This window comes from Chamaea fasciata, unplaced genomic scaffold (assembly GCF_029207755.1).
Source record: "Chamaea fasciata isolate MVZ Bird 193981 ecotype frontalis unplaced genomic scaffold, bChaFas1.0.hap1 SCAF_24, whole genome shotgun sequence".
In the NCBI taxonomy this organism is placed as follows: Eukaryota; Metazoa; Chordata; class Aves; order Passeriformes; family Sylviidae; genus Chamaea; species Chamaea fasciata.
Window position 1 is genome coordinate 6,373,363 of NW_027094109.1, and position 22,916 is coordinate 6,396,278.

The window sequence follows — 22,916 nt, forward strand, 5'->3', positions numbered from 1 at the left end:
TGTCTTCTACAGTTTAACACCATTCATAATTCTGTATTTTAACAGATTTCCCCCGGGGCCCCGGGATGCCTTTTTTATTTGAGGCTATTCCCAATTACCCGCTGTGCCCCTCCAGAGCTGGCTGCTGCTTGAGCACACGCAGGGCTGCTGGGGCTGAGCCACAGACGCTGTCTTGTCTCCTCCACGAGACCCGGGAACCCCTGCACTGGTGGGAATTCACCGGTGCTGCCACCTGGGCCCTGTGCACAGGGCTCTCCTCTGTGTGTGTACAAACAAATAGAGAAAAACATAAATATATATAGATAAAAATATAAACATAGGTATGATTCATCCCAGCAGCCACAGAGCCGCTCTCCTCCTTTGAGGGCCTTGGCAGAGCACAGCACTCGTGTCCCCTCTTCTCTCACTTGGGGCTGCCCCCCCTCCAAACCTGCAGCTTCTTGCCCCTCATTAAAAAACTGTGAAAAATTAATTTAGCCGGGACTGATCAAATTGTGCTGGGCAGCTGCTGTCATTTATTCCCCACAGGGGCTGCGGCCCCGTGGTGCTCCGTGAGAGGTGCAAACAAACCTGGAATGAGCCGTGCCGGGTCCTTCCCTGCCCAGAGCAGCCGGGTTGGCACCAGCCCTCCCTCCTGGGTTTTGAGCTCTCAGGGATGAGTTTATTGGGGTCTTTGCCATTTCCCTGCTTTTCCTGGAAATTAGTGTGCCTGGAACGGGAGGTGGCTGCCGGTGGACAAAAGGCAGATCCCAGGGGAGGTCTCACTAATCCGTAGTTGGTGTCGTCTCCTCATTTTGGGTCCTTGGTGCTTCCTGCCCTTCTGAGCTGGGGATGCTCTGGGAGAGCCTCACTCCAGAGTGGGGCTGCCAGGAGCCTCTGTCCTTGCTGGGGCAGGAATCCCCCTCCTCCCCATCGTTATCCCGCCCATCACCCTTCCCTCGGCTCCCAGCTCCGGAGTTGAGCATGCAGCAGATGTTCCAGGCTCCTGCTCTGCCTCTCTCCCTCTTTTCCTCCTTCCCCGTGCACATCCCCATGGGTTTTGCTGGGGGAACCCCTGGGTCTGCTCCTGGCCCCCCATCCCAGCAGTTTTAGGGCTCCATGTGGGAGAAGGAAGGTTTCGCCACCTAATAAAATTTAGATTTAATTTGCAAGTGAAAAAGCGTTTTCTTTTGTAGCTGATGCTGCAGCCCAAATGTCTGAGCTTCTAGGGTTTAAGTCTAATTAACTGCATTTCACAGCTTATTTAAAGAAAAGAATGGAGGCATTAAAATTGTAAAATCTAATTTTTAAGTAAATCTTTCAGCACAAAATGAATGTCGCAGTCTCCCAGCCGCCTTGGCAATATATCTCTTGTCTTCAAATTTCAACATGAGCTTTTGCAAACATGAAATTATTCATTAGACCGTCTGGTAAAAGGATAAATAAGTGTCGCTTCACATCCAAGATCTCCCGGTTTTCTATTTAGCAAAAGATTGGTTTATTCAGGATTATGCAGAGAGGCCGATGGGAGGTGGGAGGGAACAGATAACCCAGAGGCCACGTGCTCTGCTTGGACTCTGCTGGGCCCTTTGGAGGAGTGGGCAGTGAATCTCCCTGGAATTTTGTCCATTTCCCTGGGGTTTTGTCCCATTTGTTTTGCCTGGTCCATTAAAGGCCAGCGTCCCTGGCCTTGGCAGTCCCACTCTCCTCACACCATCCGAGGGAGCTTGTTTCTGCCCTCCTTAAAACCGAATGGGATTTTATGGAATTGAAACTATTATTTTAACAGCTCCATATTTTTTATCACTTTTTAAAAAACCCCACCGGTTTGCCTTTTGCTTGATTAAAGTCACAATTAACTGTAGGAGCGGGGTGTTCAATGCTAACGCTGGTCCTGGCTGGATGCTGAGGTTCCAGCTCGGGGCTCCCGGTCCCTCCCTGCCCGGGGAGAGGCGGGATTTGCCTTGGGATGTCCCTCGGGATGTGCCCGGCCCTGCCAGCCCAGCCCCGGGTTGCGCTGGTGCCAAACTGCGCCGTAATTAACAGTGGGATGCGGAACGCAGCGGAGAGGTAATTAACGGCTGAGGAATGCACGGGAAAATGATGCTCATTAGCACACCCCGCGATCCCGGGCTGGAAAGGGGACGTGAGGATGTGGGGTATGGGTTGGCACACGGGGCCAGAGTCAAGCAGTGCCGGGCTCTGCGGGGTGTGGGGCGCGGGGAAGGGGCTCCCCACTTCCCCTCCCTTTCCCACATCCTGGCAGCAGCAGCCAGGGGATGCTCCACCACGGGTTTGGGCAGGAAGCTCATGCGTGACCCTTTGGAGCGTGGGGAGAACACCTGGAGGTGGCTGAGCGGTGTCTAAGAGCAGTGCTGACACCGTGTCCCCTCTCCAGGTGACAGCCTCATCTGCTGCCCTGCGCTGTGGGACAGCCTGGAGCTGCCTCCTGGACGTGGGGGCATTCCGGGGAAATAACGACCCACACAGGGGCCAGCCTCGACTGAAAAACCCCAGAAATGACGGGTGAAGTGGGTTGTTTCTGGTTTAGTTTCTTTTTGCACCAGAATCAAACGAATGAAAGCAGAGGAGTGGCTGGAATCTCATTTCAAGCCAGGGAATTGAGATCCAGAGCAGCATCGGTCCTGAGTCCAGTTCACTCCTGCCAGTATTGCCCTGCTGGGTGCTGAGGGCTCCCTAGGAGGGCTGGCTCCTCTGGAATGGGGACACACGGGGACACCCTAGAGGGGTGTTTGCCTCCAGCAGAGCGAGACCTGGGCTGATCCTGGGAAGCAGAAGCTGATTTTTCCCCAGCCAGGGCAGTACCACCTGATGCAAAATCCTGCCAGGATGGAGCCAGGAGTGGGAGCGGTGCCTTGGGTATCTCCTTGCAGTGCTGCTATTTCTTGTTGTTTTTTAATTCTGAATTACAATGTGTTTCTGCAGGCTCTACTGTATGCCCGGAATCACGCTCTGTGCTAAATCAGTCTGAGGCAATCAATGCTTTTCTAATGAATTCTGAATTCCTGATGTCAGGACATTGTGCTGCTGCTTGTTTTCTCTCTGCCCTTCTTTTTCCTCTGCGTTATTCCTCTGAGCTGCATAACACATATTCCATGTGTGTGTATATATATATGTGTGTATATATATATACATACATATATTTATTTTTTTCCCTTCCTCCCCTCTGCAGACCTCATTGGCAAAGTTAATGGTGTGTTTCTGGAGTAATTAGAATGATTTAAATGGCCTCATAACAAAGTTCTTCTGCAGGAGCAGAGGCTTCTCACCCTCTGTATTTGTCATGTGTGGGCTGGGAGTGGTGGTGGAGGGGAAATGTGGTAGGAAACGGAGGGGAGCAGCCCCCAGCCAGGAGATCTGGGTGTGGGCAGGTGGGAATTAATTATTCACGGCTGGCAGCCCGGCAGGGTTTGTTTGTACACCTGGAAATCAATGGCAGCGAGGGGGTGGCTCTTGTGGTGACCCCTCTGTCCCTTCCCCTGCAGCTGGCACAGCTGGGGAGCAGTGCTGTCCCCCCTCTCTCCAGACCTGCCTGGGATCCTTGGCAGCACCAGCAGACCCAGGAATGTCTGAAGGCTGAGGTTCTGGCTGCAGGAAGGCGCTGGCTCTGCAGTCAGTGGTGCCTTTTGAAGCCACTGTTGCCTCCAGCCGTTTGTTGTCCCCATCCTGCCCAGTCCCCAGGAGCAATCCCACACCTGCTCCGGCCAAAGCCAGCCCAGGCCACCCAAAGGAGTGTCAGAGGAGCCCATCCCCACGGATGTTTCCAGCCCCTGCACATCCAACACCTGTATTTTGGCCCCAAGGGACACTCCTGCTGTGGCATCCACTCCGTGTTCCAGCGGAGCAGCATCGCTGATGGGGACAGAAGGAGTACCAGAGACACCCCAGTGTCCCCACAGTCCTGCGTGGCCATTCTGGGATGGAATCTGCCTTTGGAGTCTCCTCTTGTGTTCCCAACAGCGCCTCAGAAATTAAGAATCAATCCGATTATTCAAGCCCATAAACAACATCATAAAAATAACATCAATTTGCACAGAAAGGCGCTGCATTAATGCGCCGAAATAATGATGCACTTTTACAACATAAATTTACAATCAATCTTGCTTTTAACACCGTGAAACAACAGTTGGAGGAGGATCAATCCTTCGCCTGAATTAGACGCTTGAGTCAGAGATGCTTCGGGGGTTATTTTTGGAAGCTTTTAGCACCGGCTCTGGCGGGGCTGTCGCTGTCGGCTCTGCGCGCGACAGCGGCTCCCGCAGCACCCGGCGCTGGCGGCGGGACACCGGGAGGTCGCAGCAGGAGCGGGGCTGGCTCTGCCTTTCCCGGAGCAGGAGCTGGGAGCGGGGTATGCCGCGGGAAGGGGAGCAGGGAGATGAGGAGCTGCCAGGAGCAGGCCTGGCTGCGGCAGCTTGGCTCCTGCAGGCTCCAGTCCCCACCTGGGGCTGTGAACACGGGGAGCCCGTCCCTGGGGCAGGGAGGAAGCGTGTCTGACTCTCCCGGTCCTGCAGAACTGCCCCAGCCTGGGTACTTTGTGTCCCGGGAACGTGCACGTTCCTGGATGGAGCCAGACAACTGCAGCTCTGTGCGCCAGCCTCGCCAAAGGGCCATCCCTGTCATTTTCCCCACTTCCTCGGTCCTGGAAAGCACACCAGGAGGCTCAGCAGTGACCACTGCTGCTGCTTCTCAGAGCTGCATCCCACCCAGGAAATTTTCCCAAGTACCTTCCCAGTAAAGGCTCAGACTATCAGGACCCCAGGCCCTGTTGCCGCAGCTTTTTAGCACGGCTTTCTATTTTCATTATTTTTACTTATAAATGGGCCCCAAAATGAAATCTCTGCTTATGGAGAGATTGATTAGTGAACCAACTCAATTATGTCTTTAGCCGAGAGCTATATTAAGTAATGCAGCAGAATTATTGCCGTGTGCAGATCCATTTTGTTAAGCAGCTGTTCACTGGCCCGAGGAGGAGAAGATGGAGGTTAAAATGGTTTTATGGTCCTGGAGACACACAGGGACCCCAAAGCCAGGGGGTGGCCAGTCACAAGGGAGGCTTGGGGACAGTGTGAGCCCAGGCTCCTCGGCTGAGCTGGGATTGCTTCCCGAGGGACCCCAAGCTCCAGGAGGGAATCGAGCCCAGCCCTGAGGCCAGGCTGTCCCACTGCGCCCTCTCCAGCTGTGAGCATCCTGTAATTCCCTGGGGTTTGGTGCCTGCCTGGCTCTGCCACAGCTAAGGGCCCACAAAGCCACAACTCTGGGAGCGATGGAGCAGCAGAAGGAGCATCTTTTATGTTTCACTTCCTTGCTGCCGTCGTCATCAGTTCCTTGGCATGGATTCCCCTCCCTCGCCTGGTCCTGCTCCGCTGCTCTCCGTACCCGCTCTGGACATTCAGTGCTGGGGTTTATGGCAGCACGCTGTAAATAAGGGCTGGGAGGCATTTACATCCTCCGTGTCCTGCTTTATAAACAGCAAGGGTGAGGAATGCTCCTGGGTGAGTGGCAGCAGAGCCCTGGGCCAGCTCCGGCAGCCCCAGCTCTCCTGTTAAAACATTTATGGTTTCCAGGGAGCTCCGGCAGCTCCAGCAGGATCCTCTCCCCAGTTAAAAGGAAGCTGCACTCATCTTCTTATTCTGAGTGTCTTTTAGAATACAATTAACTTCCACACCACATTTGTACTTTCCAAACCTCATTTAGTCATACAAGGACAAGGGTGTTCCTGCCGAGAACTGGTACCGACAAAGGCAGGAGGATCCAGGTCAGGCCTGGGCACAATTAAAGATGTATTCCCTGTGTTCAGGAGCTTTCCTGCACACTGCTCTGCCTGCACTGCAATCCCGAAGGCCTTGGCAGGGAGAGGGAAAAGAGCTGCCTGCTCCTGTGAGGAGATTTCTGTGCCAGCCTGGAGAACCCCTCTGCAGGTGAGACTGGAGCACCCACCTTCCAGAGAGCCTGGAATATTAAACAGGAAAAGCTTGTTGCCATTCCTAATGCCCTCCAAGGGTCTCCCAGAAAGCATCATGGCATTCACGAGAAGATGCCACCAATGCCCTCCCCGGGACCAGCAGAACCCACCCTGTGAACTCATGAGCCCCCATTTCCCAGTGTGGGGAAAAGCAACGTGGAGCATTTCCCAGGATTTCCTCCCCTCGGTGAGCTCCTGGGTGATGATGCTCATCCTCTGGAGGAAGGCAGGGAAGAGGAGCAGCTGTGCTGGGGGGCTCAGAGGGAGGGATGCCAGGATCTGCCTGCCCTGCTAGTGATGAGTGTGAAAAGAGGGATCCAGGTCCCTGCTCTGTAGGATATGTCCCAAGTGACCCCCAAATTTGGGGATTTCCTCCCCAGATCTCTCACAGTGCTGGTTTTCCTGCGGCGTGTGTCTCCCCGGAGCCAGCCCGCCCCACCCCCTGCCGTGCATCCCTCTGGCTCTGCAGGGTGGTGTGAGGGGGCCCTGCTTACAGCCCCTCATAAAAGCACCCGACAGCTCGTTATGACCCGCAGGCTCAGGTGGAATAATGAGTTTTCATTGCCGTGCCATAAACTTTATGGAAGTGATAAAGGAATGGAGCTCTGTGCCGGCACTGGGATGCGCAGGGGGGCTCGGGGCTGCTTCGGGCACCCCGTGAGTGATTAATAAGGGCAGTGGTGGGAACTGGGGCTGAGCAGGGTTTCCCCTGGCTGGGGCAGGAGGGTCTGGGGGGTCCCTGGGGCTGTGCTGGGAGGGACATGGGCACGCACGGGGAGAGTCCTTGAGTGAAACCCCAGTCCAGCCCTGTTGCAGCTGCACGCACGGGTCACACGTTTTATTGACTGTTCCACCTGCTCCAGCCTGACATTTCCTCCTCCTCAAAACTTTGCTTTTACGACAGCTCAGCTCCCCAAAGGCGGCTTTTTTCTCCCTCTGCCTTTCCAAACCTCCAGGGGATTTCTTTCCCTGCTTATGCTTAAACCTCATCCTGTTCCAAACCCCCTCCATGGGCAGGGACAGCTCCCACTGTCCCAGGGTGCTCCAAACCCTGTCCAGCCTGGCCTTGGACACTTCCAGGGATCCAGGGGCAGCCACAGCTGCTCTGAGCAACCTGTGCCAGGGCCTGCCCACCCTCACAGGGAAGAATTCCTTCCCAGTATCCCATCTAACCCTATCCTCTGGCAGTGGGAAGCCGTTCCCTGTGTCCTGATGAATCCTTCCCATGAAATCCATCCCAGCCTTGGGAGAACCTGTCTCCTGTTCCTTGGGCCCGGGGGGTGGTGGCAGGCTGTGGCACTGACCTGGCCTCCGCAGCCTCCCTCCCCCGTGGGCAGAGGGACAGCCCCGGCTCAGCCGCACAGCCCCGAGAGCTGCAAAGTGCGCTATTAAATATTTAATTCTACTTAACAAGTCAATAGAGTCGGGGCTATCGGCGGGTCGGGGGCTCGCTCCCAGCCTGCTCTGATTAACAAAGCACCTGGGCAGGCAGGATCTGCTGATCCAGGCAGCCAGGGCGGGCACACAGCGCTCGATGCCGCCGGAGAGGCAGCATTAACTGGGAAGCATCGATTTGGACATTAGCCGGCTTTTACATTCGAAAGCAGACGATGCAAGGACCTTCAATTATCTTCAAAGCAACTGAAGGGAAGGAAATTGGTCTTAGATGTGGTAAATAGACTCCACAAACTCTACTGAAGCATGCAAAGATGTACACAAGGGAATTACAGATCCTTGCCTAACTGGCTGGAGTTTACTCAAAAATGTGATTGGAATTCTCCGGATTTCACGGGAGGATGTTTTGGCGCTAATCTGATCTGGGGCTTTGTTAATCTGATTGGGATTATTGCTGCAGGAAGCAATCCCCACCTGGCATTTCCTCAGGGTCAGCCCCTGTGCAGGGATGCCTGGAAAGAGAGATTTCCTCCCAAAATAACTCCGTGAGTTATTGCCACTCAACTCACCGGACTGGGCCTGGTTTGGCTTTTGGGGAGAGTTTTGGTTGGTTTATTTCTGATCTCACATTGGTTGCCCACATATATTGGACTGGATTTTCCTGGGAGCACCGGAGTATCCAGGGAATGTTCCTTTGCTCCTGAATAACTCAGGGAATGCTCCTTTGCTCCTGACTAACCCCTCCATCCCTGCAGGTGCTGTGCACACAGCAAGTTCTGTCCCAGCGTCTCCGGAGCCTGGTGGCCCCTGTAGGGCTGGGCTCCCCATTCCCGAGGGATCACTGCACCGAGAGGGATCCCCAGCCCTTGGTGAGACTTCCAGCAAGATTCCCAGCACAGGGATTCCCTGGCACAGCCCTCCCTCCCTTTGGCACAGGGCTGCGGAGCCCAGTGCAGGATCCCAGCCGGGCTCCCGGCCGCGCTGCCTCCCCCCCTCAGTCAGGGCCTTGTGTCAAGCACATAAAGCAGCATTTCCCACTCATTTTCCCTCCGCCTTTCCACGTGGGATAGCGGCGTGCCCGGCTCCCCTCGTCCCCAGGCACTGCTCCTAACAGGTGATTAATGCTCCTGAGGAGCAGGACTCTCCCTGTGAGCCAGCACCGCTCCCCCTCTGTGCCAGGCAGGAAACAGCGGCAGGAAAACGCCGCTGTTATTGTGCCGAGGCTTAAATAAGGAAATCCTGTGTAAAACGTGTTTTGTTTTTTTTTTTTCTTTTTCTCTCTGAGCCTTGGTGGTTTCCTCAGCCCCAAAGGTTGCATCGAGCAAACACACCAGATCTTTCCGACGAGGGTTATTGACTGGGAGTCACACACCGTGTAAACAGGGCTGGCAGGTTTGATCTGCAGCGCAGCCATGTCAGTGCTCCCATTGATCCCAGCACGGGGAGTTAGAGCCCCGGGGAGGCCGGGCTGGGTGTGTGGGAGCAGGGCCGGCAGGGATGGCACTGCCAGGGCAGGGGCCCTGCTCCCACGGCACGGGGGGTCACCTGGCACGGGCTCCGAGGGGCGCAGGGAGGGGCAGGACTCGCAGTCCGTGCGCTGAGGCACCGCTGCCCAGCCCAGCAGGATTTATCTGCATCAGGTCAGGCTGGGTTTGCTCTTCCCATCGCTTAGCAACACGGCAGGGCTGGCGCAGCCGGAGAGGAAGAGGAGAACCACAGGGGGCTGAACTGGGCTGTGGCTGTGCTCGGTCACAGCAGTGCCAGAACGACCCCGTCCCTGTCCCCATCCCGGCCTCTGGTGTGGGCCGGCGATGGAGCTGAGCTCTGCGGGAGTCTCAGGCCGTGTTTATTCCCGTGTTTATTTCCGTCTGTATGGAATGGGTGGTTTATGCTCTGCCTGCCGGAAGCAGTTTGGGATATCCTGAGTTGTCTGTTTGCTCAGGTGCAGTGCTGGCACCTGGAATGTCTCCCCCAGGCTGGGACAGTCTGTATATAAATGTAAATAAATCTAACTGTATATAAATGGCAGGAGCGCTGTGTGAGGTGGATAGTCCTGTCCCTGAGCCAGTGGGAATGCTGTCCCACCAAAACCCCGCAGCCTGGGCTCTGTCCCTGCACCAGGGCAGGCAAAAGCGTGAGGGATGCGATTCCAGCAGCCGAGCCTGGCCTCTCAAGGAAACTTCCCTCGAAACCCTGCGTCTCATTAGCTATTTCCAAGGAGCAGGATGACTCTGGGGCTGTGAGTCAGCAGCGGCGGCGGGCTCGGCACCAATGGGATAAACAGAGCGGCTGTGACAAGGGAAAGGCAGCGCTGCCGCTCTCCAAGGGAAGGGGAGGGAAGGAGCTGCCTCGGCGAGCGGCGTGGCCGGGAGCCAGGGGGATTTGTGCAGGGAGGGAGATTTGTGCAGGGATATTTGTGCAGAGAGATTTGTGCGGGGAGAGGGGAGGCGGACGGCGGTGCATCCGCGGTTCCGGCGCTCTGAAATCACTCGTACGCTCGGATTAAAAACGGAGCTCCACAGTGATGAAAAAGCCAAAACACGACCCGCAGACTCTCGGCCACGACACGGGGATCTGAGAACCTTGCTCACCACAGCTCCTCCTCCGGGTACGGCTGCTGGGGTGCGATGAACTGAGGGAGAGCTGGAGCCGTCGGTGCCCTGAGCATCCCCCAGCCCAGCCCAGCGCTGGGCATCACACAGGGCTCCCCGGATCTCCCTGGAAAATATTTTATATTTTTATCCCCAAGTAATCCCCCCTCACTCTGTAATTACCCTTCTCCAGTCACATTTGCTGTTCTCTGGTAATTAAATCGAGCAGCACAAGGGCAGAAATATCTCGTGAGCTCCGCTCTGGCATTACATCAACGCCTCGGAGCTGCCAATGCCTCAGTTCTCCCGCACAGCCTCCACACCACTCATTGGGAGCAGACTGCTCAATCTCATTGCCCATCTCTCGGGGCCTCTGGGACCCTGTGCCAGGCCGTGCGAGGGGCTGCTGCCCCGGCAGCGAGGTGCTGGCTCTGCCCAAGGGTTCCCACAGCATCCCTGAGTCAGAGGGAGCCGAGGGGAAGGGCTGGGGGCTCCGTGCCCTCACCTGGAGCCCGGGCAGCTCACGGTGCAGGCTGGCAGCTCCCGGCTGCCCGTGCCGCGGGCGCCTGGCCCGGGTTCCGCTCTGTTTGCCTGGGATGTCCTCCAAGCCGCGTCCAGTCACAGGGAATTTTCAGCCTGAACGGTGATTTGGCTCCGTCCTGGAGGTAGCAGAAGGTTTCCCGTGCTGCCGGGGGACTCCAGCAGCTTGGGCAGGGATTGTGGTGTGTGCTCTGGGCCGGAGGGGGTCGGCAGGGCAGGCTGGTGACAGGGCAGGTGCTGGGGCTGGGAGAGGGATGGGGACAGGCTGGGATAACCAAATTCCTCTGTGTGGGACAGTCCAGTGCCCATTCCCGGGACAGGGATGCTGCATGCCCGGAGCACCCAGTCCTGAGGCAGCCGCGCCCGGGGAGATGGGCTCTCCTCCCGCCCTCGGAGCTATTTATCTTGGGAGAAACAGAGGAATATTTTGTATCTTTGACAAAGCAGCACTTTACAAGCGGTTGACACTTTATTAACTAATCTCTGATACTTGAGTAATTTATTATGTTTAAGCTGGTGCCATCAAGTCTCTCAGCAGTGTCCGTGTGCGCCGGGAAATAAATTAAAGACTGTCCAGAGATACTTGGCTCATCGCTGTGATTGCTGGGCTGGCGAGATGGAGGGCTAAGGTTCTCTCCTCCTGCAAATTGGAAATTAGGAATTAATAAGATGACAGGCCAGAGAGCCCTGCTGGCTGCGTCTGGCAGAGAGCTGCTGGTGGGGGAACGGGCACGGAGCTGGCACAGCGGCTCCGGGAGCAGGCACGGCGCTCACTGAGTGTCCTGTCCAGGGAGGCTCCAGGAAACCTCGTGGTGTGGCAGCATTTCCAAGGAGTCAGTGGGATAATGTGGGTAATTACAGCCCTGTCAGGCGGGCATCAATCCTGGACAGTGTAATGGAGGGGCTGACGTGGGACCTCATTAATAAAAATTTAAAGCAGGTGATACCACAAATGCCAATCAGCCGGGGTGTGGAGCACAGCCCTCGCCAGACTGAGGGGGGATCTTTCAGATTCGATTGCAAGCTTGCCTGATAAAGGTGTCAGTGCTGACGAGGAGCTCCTCGGCTCCGGGAGATGGCCCAGCTGGGCTCTAAAGGTTTGGGATGGAGCTTTGGGGTCCCCTCTGGGCTGGGGGACCGGCTGGGGCAGTTGACAGCTCTTCCCACAGCGGTGGCACAAGGAGATGGTGAGCTGCCCCATCCGCCCGTTTCCACGGCAACGCACAATTCCTGGCGGAGGGAGGAGGGAGCAGCCCTGGCAGGAACCCACTGCCGCCGAGCCGGGGCTGGGGCTGCTCCTCTTCCACCAGCCATGGCCCACACCAGTGCCTGGGCACAGTCAGCAGGTAATTAAAACCTGCATCATTAACAAACAACTACTGAAACTTTAATTACTCAGCCTGCGCCTGGGTTTCCCCCTCCCAAAATTGCACAACTCGGGGAAAGAAGCAGGAGTAGAAGGGAAGAAGACTGAGGGCAAAACCTGATTATGTTTACTAAAACAATACAAAAACTTGGTGCTGTAATAGTAATTTAATTAATTTAAAAAGCAATTTGCTCCCCCAAATGGGATCTGACAGCTCACGGGCTGCTGCATGGATCCAACAGGTAAAGGGGGCAGGATGCAGCCACCCCCAACCCCCCATGGTGCCCAGGCCTTTGCTCCGGGGTGTTTGCTCGCCTTGTCACACGCCTGGCAGGATGGGTTTGGGGGACAGACACAGAGCTCTGTCCTGCCTTTCCCATCTGGGCTTTCCCCTCAAAGGCAGGGGAGCTCTTGCTCGGGAATGCTGGGATTTTTTGGGTGAGATATGCGGAGGAAAGAGAAGGGAAAGGCAGAGGAGAAGTCGCCAGAGGGATATCTCCACTCCCTTATCACACCCCATTGGATGCCTGCTCTCTGTAACCTGCCTGGTGCCAGTCAGGGGACGGTTTGTGACTTTGTTGAAAGTGAAAAATCATCTGCTGAAAGATGAGAAAAGTGCTGGCTTAGAAGTGACACGTTTTTGGCCCAAGCTGCTGGGTCTGGAAAGCTGCTCAGAGGAAGCAGATTGCTTTCAGCCAGAAAGGGTTTGATTGAAAACCTTGTTTTCTGTGGGAGGGAAAAAGTTTTGACAAAACGTTTTTATAGTAGCCTGGGCCCTGTCTCGCCGCCGGCTCTGGAAGTCACTTTCTCCTCTCATTTGAGCGCTTCCCCTCGGCAGCCCTTGTGCTGAGGATTTCATTTCGAGGATGTTTTTGCAGCCAGGCAGAGGGTGAGGATGGGGCAGCACCGCTGGGGTGCTGGAGCAGGAGGGAGAAGCTGTCCCAGTCTGGTTTCCCCTCGTGTTGCAGAGGGTCTGTGATCAGTACCCACAGTGCTGTTCCCAAATTGACTCTGGCTGCCGTGCAGAGCAATGGGCTCTCTGTTTCCACAGCCTGCTGTGCTGTATTTTGATATTTTGCCTCCTTTGGTAAATGATGGAGGTGGTTTCTGCCATGCAAAGTAGGTCAGAACCTGAGGAAAGGGTTTCCCAGGTGCCCTGGATTGGGAAGTGGCAAGCACCGAGCTCTCCTCTCTCCCGTCCTGCTCCTTCCTCCAAAGGCATGCTGGCATCTAACCACTTTTAACCATGGGGTTTGAGCAGCAAATTATAAGTTAAATCATAAGTAATGCTCAGCTCTCGCTGGGCTCTGTCTGTTCTGCCAGTGCAGGAGATGCTCCCCCAGCCCAGCTCTGCATCCAGGCCAGTGCAGTCATTATGTCTGTGGGGGGCCGGGCTGCAGCCCTGGGCCTGAAAATTGCATGAGCCTGCTCCTTCCCTGGGAGCTCAGCCTTCAGCCTCCTCCTCAGCATCCTCATGACCCCGGGAATGGGCAGCTCAGCCTTCAGCCTCCTCCTCAGCATCCCCGTGGCCCAGGAGCAGCAGTGGAGCCGTGCTCTACCTGCATGGGAGAGCAAACCCTCCCACTAATGCTCTCGCTGCAGCTGGCACCATTTCCTCAGTGCAGTTCCCAGAAAAAAATCCTATTCTACTCCAGGAAATTATCCCAAGCAGCCCTGGCACTGCCAGGGGTGCCCAGTCCACCTGGAGCGGCCCCTGAGTGTGGGGCAGAGGGACACTGCTCTGCCCAGGGTGTGATGCTGCTGTGGCTTTGCCGTTGTGCAGCTGATGGGGTGCAGCAGGGAGGGGACCCAAAACCTCAGCAGCTGGTTTGGGGGTCTCCAGTGCTTGATCACGGTGGGCATGGAGCAGGAGGGCCCCTCCCTCTTGGGGACAGGGCAGCTGGAAGTGCCAGTCGAGCTGCACTGACATAAAAGCCCCGTGCACATCACAGAGAGGATTTCTTAACCCAGCAGGAGCCTCGCGGGCAGGTCTCCGGGAGGATGGGAGTTGTGGAGTGCTGTTCCCTGAGTTCAGCAGAGGAAAGTGCTGGCTAAGCTGCTCCTCTGGCTCACCCCACACTTTCCCCGCCGGGTTTCCGTGCAGGTGTAATGGATGGAGAGGAGTGGGATTGAAGGTCTTGGGGGCAGAGAAGACAGTGCCTGAGCCATCAGTCAGGTGCAAAAGCAAAGTAGTAACATTTCAGGGCAGTAATTTTTAATAATTTATGAGTTTCACTCGGTTCCCAGAGTGTTATTACCTCACTTAACATCATTTACAAATTACACATGATCCCATCAATTGTAGTAAAGTGAGGAAGTGTCTGGGAGACGCTCAAAAATCAAACGCTATAGAGCAGATGAGAATTTATGAACCCGGGCGGGCTGCAGTGGTGGTGGGGGCAGCCAGGCCTGCCAGGGTGTCACCCATCCCAGTGTGCTCGGCCCCCACACTCGTGTGTCCCTGGGACAGAGTGTGGTGGCTGCAGAGGGTGAGAGGAGGGATGAGGGATGAGCTGTGGACCTGTCCACACCCGTGCTCTGTCCTTTCCCCAGGGAAGGCAGGTGGGAAGGAAAGGAGCCCTGGTCCCGCTCTCTCCGGTGGTTAGTGCTGCATCCCGGGCCAGCTCGGGGAAGCGCCGCTTCCTTTGTGCCACCCGTGGCACAGAGACCTTCTCCACACCAACACAACCAGCCGCGGGCAGGACCTGGACGGCTGGGATGCTCCTCCAGAGGGGCAGTGGGCACCCGACGGGCAGCACCAGCAGCGAGGGCTCCAGCAGAGCCCCTCGGGGTCTGGGGGAAGGGAAGGGATGCCCAGGGGCAGCAGCCTACGGCCTGAGCAGCTCGCCGTGTCCCCTGTGAGATGCTGAGCAGGGCCGGGCACCTCGGTGTGGGCTAAATTAAGGGTTGGGAGGAGCATCCATGGTCTGCTTGGCGCGGGTAGAGCTCCCTTGGTGGGGAGCTGCGGTCCCCAGATTGCCAGGGATATTAGTGGGCTCCATGGCCGGGAACTGCCTCATCTACAAACAGATTATTTTTAAGTGAAAAGACAGTGGCAGCTGCTTAAATGCATTGACTTGTTGAAAACCACACAGATTTGGATACCGATGGCACCGAGTGCTATCGCTGAGGTGTCTCGGCCCATCTGCGTAAAGTAACTATTGATTTTGGTTGATATGCATCGATTCTAAGAAAACTGCCCTGCTTTGAAAATGAACTTCCAGTAGTTTCAAGGGAAGAGGCGGTGAGCGGTGTCTGTCTCGCAGGACCCCCTCGTTTCGTTAAAGGTGGCTCCTGCATCTGAAAAACAGCAGCGAAGGCAAGAAGGCAAACAAATAGCTCGGAGGGAATTAAAACGCATCGATCCTCGGGGCAGGGGATAATGGCCTCCGCTAAAAGCTTTTGGAGACGTTAATACATCGCTTTGAATAAAGATCTGCCTCCGCTCGCTGGGGTGGGAGGTGCGGAGCTCACGCCTGTCCTGGTGCCTTCGCCGCGGTCTGCAGGAGGCCGGGCTGTGCCACCTGTCCCTCACTGTCCCTCGCTGTCCCTCTGTCTGTCCACCCGCGTTATCTCCTCCTCGCAGGCATTTTAATTGGCAGGGCAGGGCAGTGCCTGGCAGCGGGTCCCGGGCAGCCTGACCTGGCAGAGCTGCACCGTCCAGACCCACAGGCAGAGTCCATCTGGGAGAGGCAGTCCGAGCGCCTCCAGCAAGTCCTCTCCGTTAATTAAAGGTATTAATTGGCATGCAGCCTGTTTATTTAAAGAGGCAGTGGCCTCTGCGGTGCCTGGCAGCAATTAGAGCTGCCCGGAGGTCCGGGCACACGGGGAGCAGAGTTTCTGAGGCACTTTTGTCCCCATCCCTGGGAAGGACACTTCTGGGAGCCCAAGGAACGCCCGTGGGGCTGGATCTGTCCCTGCTGTCCCTGATCTCCTCCCTGCCCCTCTGTGCACCCAGTGAACATCCAGAGCGTGCCGTGAGCCAGACCTGCTGCAAGCAGAACAGTTTGAATGTCAGGAAACACATTTTTGGTGAAAGATGTGTTGGGTGAACGATGTGTTTCCTTCCTTTCCCTGATTGATTTGCACCATAAACCACGGGAGGGATGCCTTTGTGTCTGTATTTCACGGTCATTCCTGAGCAGCCTGGACACTGCTCCTGCATCCCAGGCAGGGGATGGGATGTAGGATTGGCACTGGCACCGTGCCCTGACCCGGCAGCCGGTGGGTGACAGCTCCAAGGGTTCACACACCCCGCCCTGACTCCAGCAACGTCCTTGCACTTCCATTTCTGAGCATAGTCTGGGAGCGACACGAAAATTAGATCTAATAATGAATGATTACAACTTCCAAGGTAAGTCTAGTTGGTTGACTAATCAATTTGGTTAAGTGAAAATCCATAGCAAATGAGGCAGCCGCAGTACAACATTTCTCCATCCAATTTAAATTAAAACACCAACCATAATAATTTCACAATTACTCCGGGAGGATGCACCAGGGACTTGCCCCTTGAGAAGGGAAATGTCAAGGACTGCAGGGGAGGCCACAGGAGTGGGCAGGAGCAGGGGGCAGCCTCTGGCATGGCTGGCTGCCCCTCAGGTGCCCACAGCTCCCAGGGTGGAACTCGAGAGGGGACCCTGCTCCTTCCCATCCAGTTGTAATTCCTCTGTTCTGCTGGGGCAGGAACGTGAGGGACGGGAACATTAAATCCCCTGGAAAGTCGCCGCCGCAGCAGCCTTTAGTGGCCTGAATTATTTATGTGCGTACAGTTGTGCTGTGAGCCAAACTGTGCCCAGAACAAATCCCCGCCGTGGCTGGGGTCTGCCCTGGGCACGGGAGCTCCAAGGGACGGGGGTCTCCTCCACAGCAGCTGGTGGTGAGCTGGGGGCCTGGAGGGGGACACCAGGACTTCCTCCTCCTGTTTTTGGCTGTCCCTTCATCTGTGCCAGGGATAATGAGCAATCCACCCCCTGGCTGGCTGCCAGGGGTGCCCGGCGGTGACGTGGCACAGTCACCACTCCTCCCCAGGGGCTGGGGCCAAACTTTGCAGGATAATTGTGCTGATAAATAATGGAGCAGCCTCTTCTCCCCGTGGCTGTGGAAATACTCCTGCCTGGCGCGGGAGAAGCCTTTGCATCTGGATATAAAAGGGTCAGGCACCGGTGAGTGAGAGCCAAGAGACATTTATTTCATGCTGGAATGAAGAGGTCCCTGCGCGGGCACTGGCTGAGGAGCAGCACAGATTCCAGCACGGCGTCTCCTGATTCACCTTTCCCAGCCTGGGGAATGAGGGTTTGTGCCTGAACACACAAAATGGTCGCCACCATTGCTGGAGGAATTGTTGCATTTCCCCTTGGAAAGCTACAGGGAAAAGAGATGATCAGATGTGGCTCGTGTAACAGATGGATTTATGGATTATTTGGAGCCTCTTGTGCTAATTTTGCAAATGCTGTATGTCTGCAGGCTCTTAATGGCTGCATTCCTGGCTAAATGGATAAAGAATATGTCCTGTGGGGACTGCAGGCTTTGGGGAATAACTTATGCAAATTCTCCGGGCTGAGCACAGGTGGTGATGAGTTCCCTCTCAGGACACTGCACACCTGCTTGGTGTGACCCAAAGCCCCAGGAGGACAAACCTAGCAGCCAGCTTGGTCCTGGGTGGTGCAGGAGGGATATGGGAGATGCCGTGGGGATGGGACCACTGCTGCCCTGGGATGGGGGATGCGTGTTCTGACCACATCCCTGCAGAGGGACCTGTGGTGGCACCAGAGGATGGAGCTGGTTTCAGTGCCAAGGCTGGAGTCCCAGGGCTGTCCGTGCCGTGTCCCTGCTCCAGCCAAGCCGGGTTTAGGACATCCTTTGAATGTTAAGGCTGTGGGTTTATTACCACTTTAGCTCTGCCCAAGAGGGAGAGTGCGGGCAGAGCTGCAGCCCAGCTGGAGAGCAGGAGCCGAGGTGTTGGAAGATGCATTCCGAATGCAAGGTGGAGGGGAGAGAAATTATTAAACTCTCAGATAGCAACAGAGCTTCCTTTGTGAGCTCTGGAGATGGGAAATTATGCTGAAGCAATGCATTGCAAATCACTCTCTGAAAGGCAGAGAAGGGCCTTTTATCCTGCGGCCCTGAAGTTTTCCTGGTATCTTTGTATGCAGAGGCATTCCTTCAGGGGAGAAAGAGAAGCCAGCAATTTTGTGCCTGATTGGCAGGCTGTCCAGCACTGGAAAGATATTTGTTTTTTCAGAGAAGGGCTCACAGGCTGAAATCTCACTCTTGCATTTTCCATTACAGAGGAAAATGAAACTTGGAAGACGTTCTTGGTGAGCACTGCTTGGCCTCGGAGCGATCGTGGTGCTCCAGCAAGTGGAGAGCAGGGCTGCTCCTCCCGGAGAGCCCGAGGTGGGGCCGCGCATCCTCCTGCCCGGCCCGAGGGTGCATTTGGGGCAGCACAAGGGGCTGCTCAGCCCCCAGGGCCCTCCACAGGCTCTGGGCAGGGCCCAGCAGCCCTGGCTGCCCCGTGGCCCCCTCGCCAGGCTCCTCCATCCAAGGCAGAGAGGAGGAACATCTGCTCCCACAAACGCCTCCCGACGTTCCCCGTGCCGCGCGCTCGGCTCGAGCTCCGCTTGGCTCGTGCAGTGGAGAGTTCTGGAGGGGGTTCAAGAGGAGCTTCGGAATCAGGAGCAGCAGGGAAGAGCCTCCAAATCTCACTTTCTTTCCTCACTTCGAGAAAGACACTGAAGTGCTGGAGTGGGTCCAGAGCAGGGCAGTGAAGCTGAGGAAGGGTCTAGAGAGTCAGTGCCATAAGGAGCAGCTGGGAAAGGGGCTCAGCCTGGAGAAAAGGAGCTCAGGGGGGACCCTGTGGCTCTGCACAAGTCCCTGACAGGAGGGACAGCCGGGGGTCGGGCTCTGCTCCCAGGGAACAGGGACAGGAGGAGAGGGAACGGCCTCAGGCTGGGCCAGGGGAGGCTCAGGGTGGACACCAGCAGGAATTTCTCCAGGGAAAGGGAGGTCAGGCCTTGGCACGGGCTGCCGAGGGGGATGTCCAAAGGACTGAATGTGGCACTTGTCTGGGTGACAAGCTGGGGATGGAGCACAGCCTGGACTCGATGAACTTGGAGATCTTTCCCAACCTCAGTGACCCAGCGATTCTCTGATCCTCAATAAGGCACCAAGTCAGAACTTCTGCCAGGCCTCTCCTCAGTGCGTGAGGAGAGTACCCAGGGATGGGATTCCATAATAACAAACACCTTTGCAGCACCTCATTAAATCACAGCGTTTCTGAAGCACAGCGGGACACTTGTGTGAATAAATAGCGCAATCTCCCCGGCTGAAGTATTTTCACATCTGAGTTATTTCCTCTGCATATGATCAGCTCCTTCCTCGGGTTTGTTCGCTCCCCCGGCTCTGCCACGAATGATTTTCACTGATGAGCACAATTAACAAATGAGAGACAAAGTTGAAAAAAAACACGTCAGCCCCCCCAGCCTGCCTTTAATGTTTTAAAGTCGAACAAATCGCCCAGGAAAATGGAGCGAGGAGAGATCGCTGGGGCTGATCACGGCACAGCTTCTCCCTCCTTCTTGCTGCTTGTCTTTGTAGGTGACAAAACGACAATAAAAAGAGAAAGAGAGAAAAGAGGGTGGCCAAAAAAACCCGGTGGAAAGACAGAGGAGGTGTTTATGGGACCGTTGTGTTAGTGGGTAGCAGGGGATCAGCAGGGCTGTGAGATGAGGGCCTTGAATTGGATTTAAAAGTAAAGTCAATTCACTCTCATACAGGTTGCAGCCTGCAAGAGTCGTGTGGGAGTTCTGCAAACAGAGGGGTCCCCCAGCCTCAGCCTCAGCGCGTGAGCCAGGCTCCGCGTGTGCCCAGGGGTGATGGGGACGGAGCTGGGCCGGGGAATGCAGCCCCTGAGAGACCCCAGGGCATGGACCCCAGGGTCCCTCCGTGGGGTTCCAGGGGTCCCAGTGCAGCGTTCGGGGGGGTTCCCACTGTGGGACCCCGGGGGACTCCCTGGGGGCCTCTTGCCAACCCCTCCACTCCCCAGCACCTGCCGAGGGACCCCGGCACACCCCGGTGCCCCCCTCACCGCACCTTCCCCAGGAAGTGTTTTCCAGCACGGTCTAATTACAGGGTGAGTAACGGGCCCTCCCTCGCAGTTAATGTGTTAGGGAGCTTTATTACCAACAGGAGAGAGATGACACAGAAGGATATTACACACGGTGTTGCTGGTAATTATTTTTATGGCTGCGTGTGAGGTTTATGGTGGCGGCTCGGTGCGTTTGGAGGTGCTGCTGTCTCCCATTTTGGGGTAATTAATGTTCCCCGTGCTCCAGGAGCAGCCAGGCAGGGATGTGCCAGGGTCAGGGGCTGTGGTGGGCACTGGGCTGGTGCCAGGCTCTCAGAAGGCTCTCAGAGGTCTGCTGGTGCCAGCCTGCTGCCAGCACTGCTCTGCCTGCGCCCTCATCCCTCAGTGCTGTCACCTCCAGACTCGTCCCTTTCCCCCCTGGCTGTCCAAACCCTCCCTTGGCAAAGCTGGGCATTTGTCTTGGCAAAGAGCTCATCGCTCCAAAGAAAATGAAGGGATATAAACATCTTGAAAGGTGATGAATCCTCGTGGCCTTCCTCTAGTGAATTTTGCTTCTGTAAATCTCTCCCTCTCTCTTTGCGTCTGCTAAATGGTCTTAGCATTAATTAATCTGATTTCATTATATTCTCTTTAATTTGTCAAGATATCATTTCTTTCTTGGGCGAAGAGACGCTTTAGAGGGTTGTCACAATTGGAATAATTCCCCCCCCTTTAAAATAACCAGAGAAGTCATTATCAATTAAGCTAATTTGCATACCCATTAGAGTAATCATTTTAGCTTAGCCAAATTTGTGAGAATTTACATAGTGTATTGACCTTCCAGACTTTCACTTAAACATATAAAGTGCAAGAGGGACTCGCCCAGGCCTCCACAGAGAAGTGGGGTTTGTTTTCCTGGGCTCTCCTACTCAGAGAGGCCTAATTAGAGCAAGTAATCTTTTCTTTCAGCCGTAATTGCAAAACAAATGGGCTCTCCTGCAGTTTCTTCCCTTTCCCTTTGCTGAGGGGATGTTGCCAGATGTTTCCAGAGGTGCCTGCTCTGCTATCCACTGCTGTGGACGTCTTTGTGTGCCCGGTGGGTCCTCACTGGGCAGGGGGAGTGGGGCACAGCAAAGAGGAGCACCAAGAGGGAGCTGGGACCCCCAAACCGAGCAGGGCCAGGCCCGTGACCTCCAAGCACAGAGGGCTGAGTTCCCTCCCCTGCTTTGGCCACGAGGTGCAAAGCAGCGCAAAAATCCTCCCCTCGGCCTTCTAACCCAGCAGCCCTCTCCCCCCACCAGCACACATTTTGGCCTTGAGTGGTTTTAACAGCAGCCTTCATGGTTTGATGGAGGATTTTACACTAATGCAAGGCATTACCTAGTTAATTTGGCCAGAATAGAGTGTAATTTTGCACGGTCAAAGTCATTGCTGCTTGAGCTAAAACTTCCATTACGGCGCCCTGCCCACCCCGCGGGGGGAGAGGAGTGGTGCCTTACTGATGGGTGTCCTGGGGGCCCCGAGGGGCTGGGGGCTCGTGTGCCGGGGCAGCAGGGCACAGGGACTGAGGGGACAGCAGGGCACAGGGGCTGGGCAGGGACCGGGGTTGGTGGGTGACTGTCCCATGTCCCAGGTCAGGGGGATGGCTGTGCCACGCTTGTGGCATTGCTCCTGCCCGGCTCCCGTCATGGATGGCGTTGTCCAAGTGATGCCAAATGTTGAAAAAACGGAGGGCACAGAAGTTGGCCCCTCTGGTGCTGAGTGACCAGCGCTGTGCTGGCCTGGCTGGGCAGGGCCGTGCCTCAGGAGGTGTCAGCTCCCAGGGGTCCTGCCACGCTGAGATAAATCCCCTTCATGACTCCTCCCTTTGGGTTTGCAGATCTCCCAATTTCCCTCCTGCCATCCTGCTGCTGAACAGGGCAAGCTACAGTGTCGTCCAGCCTTGTCCAAACCACTGGATCCCCCGAGCTGGGCTGGCTCCAGCAGAGCTCTGCCCAGTTGCTCTCCAAGCCCAGCTCCTCTCCCCACTCCCCATCTCATTCCTGGAATGGAAAGGGGGATCAGAACACTCTGGAGCAGCTACAAAGGCGCCGGGGAAGGCTGTGCCATGACAGTGAGCAGCTGGTGAGGATAATCCATTTTCCAAGAGCGTTCACATATCACAAGATACATAATTAGGAGTTGTGTCGAGGGGGAAAGCAAAGCAAAGCACTGCACCTGTTTGTAACATCCTGGAGAGTGCAATCCTGCCCTCCTTTTCCAGCATCAGGCTGTTCCTTGGCCCACGTCGCTGAGATTTCCCAATGATGCCTGTGAGACATGAACTTTGACTAAGTATTTGTGGTTCCATTTGCTGTATAATGAATGCCAGGGAAGGGTCTGGCTGATTTTGGGGGGCTACTTAACCACCAGACCAGACCACGATCCCTTTTCCTTCTCCAATTCCCAGCATCTCCCTTTAAAGATCTGCTCTGCCTGGCTGAAGCAGAGGCCAGGCGTGAGTGCCCAGCCCCGCAGGGCTCGGCAGTGCTCATGCTGCTGGAAAATCTGCCCTAGCCTTGCCCGAGGTTGGAATGGGAGCGGGAGGGCACGGCGAGCTGGATTCCCTGCTCGTGTCCCAGCCAAATGTCCCCCTCAGCAGAGCACAGGGGGAGCAGAGGCAGCGGCCCCCGGCAGCCCAGCCCTGCTGCAGAGCAGTCACCACAACATCAGCGAAACCACGGCAGGGCGGGAGAGCCTGAGGAGCTGACTGCAGCCCCAGGCAGCTCTTGGCCGTCACACACCTTGTACACACCCGGCAGGTTCCTTGGTTTAAAAAACTGCATCGCCTGGTGCATAAAAACAAATAAATAAGCACTGGCCGGGGCTGAAGCCAGCCCAGCTCTGCCCCGTGTCCATTGTGAAGCTTCAGTTTGAGGTCAGGGATTCTCCGTGGAGGCTGGGGGCACGCAGCAGCCTGAGACTGCTCGAGGGAAGGGCAGACACGCGAGAAAACAC